Genomic DNA, 1,160 nt, shown 5'->3' on the forward strand with positions numbered 1-1,160 from the left:
GTCATTGTTGTTTGGCGGGTCCAGGCTGGGGATTCGAACCCGCCACCTTAGGTGTACGTGGCTGGCGCCTTAGCCGGTTGAGCTATAGGCGCCGAGCCTGAGCTCCTCTTCTTAACAGAGGGGGCAGATAATGCCAAGGTAGCAGGCAAAGTCCTCAGCCCTTGCTGAGCTTGGCAATGGGGATATGGGTTTGTTCCTCAGGTGGGCCCCCTCGTTCAGGCCTGTGTCCTTGTCCAGCAGGTGGGCCTGTGGTGTTCCCTACTTTACTGATAAGGAAACCAAGGCTAGTAAGAGCCAATCATGCCTGCGGACCACCCTCAGCTTACAGGTGGTAGGCTGAGACTTGAACCTGGATCAGGCCAACCCTGAGCTTGGGTCTACTCCCCAGCAGGGCCAAGCTGCTGCCTCTATGCTTACAGCCTGGGGATGGAGTGAGGAGGTCTTTGGTGCCTTGCACGTGGGCTGGCCCTGAATGGACACTCTGTTCTCAGCCTGGCAGCTGTGCAGCTGCTCCCCACCTCCCCCACAGGCCTGGAGCGGGTAGCTCAGGCTCAAGACTGTGACAGCTCCAGGGACTGACATGGTCAGAGCATGGGCTTCCTGGAGGAGAGATCCTGGTTCATAGGTTCCTTCCACAAGGGTCTGTCCCTGGCCCTGAGCTGGGTATTCTGCTTTTAGGGACCTCCTCTAGGAGGCAGTAGAAAGGCAGTCCAGGTACACACCTTGGTGTTGCTCTGGCTCCTTCATGGCAGAGAGGAAAGGGAGCGTAGACTTTGGCTTTGGAAGGTGAGTAGAAGTTGTAGGCAGGGAGCTGTGTTTGTACCTAGGGTAACTATCTCTGAGCAGCATGGGGGAGAGGCCTCAGGGTGGCCCAGGGCAGGACAAGGCCTCTATCCTATATGACCCTTTAGCCGCAGAGCGACGTGGTCAGAAGCACCTGGGAGCAGGTGCAGCCTTGACAGCACACAGGGGCTGGGGCCCACGTGGCTACCACAGCCAGCCACAGGACCTCTCTTCAGACACCCCTGGCTTCCCCTCCACTCATCCTACAGGTGGGGAGGCCAAGACATAGGGCAAAAAATACCTCCTGGGGTCTGCTGCTCACTGGCCTCAGAGAGTACATGTCCCCTTCTTTTTTTTTTTTTTTTTTTTTTTTTTTT

General features: G+C 56.7%; 1 protein-coding gene across 1 annotated transcript in view; it reads left to right on the top strand.

The window, feature by feature from the left end:
* Positions 1-1,160, top strand: part of PIAS4 (protein inhibitor of activated STAT 4) — a 33,119-nt gene that overhangs the window by 30,118 nt on the left and 1,841 nt on the right. The gene's annotated exons all lie outside the window — the stretch shown is intronic.

Source organism: Otolemur garnettii, unplaced genomic scaffold, assembly GCF_000181295.1.
Source record: "Otolemur garnettii isolate 467f Iridium unplaced genomic scaffold, OtoGar3 scaffold00029, whole genome shotgun sequence".
NCBI classification, from domain to species: Eukaryota; Metazoa; Chordata; class Mammalia; order Primates; family Galagidae; genus Otolemur; species Otolemur garnettii.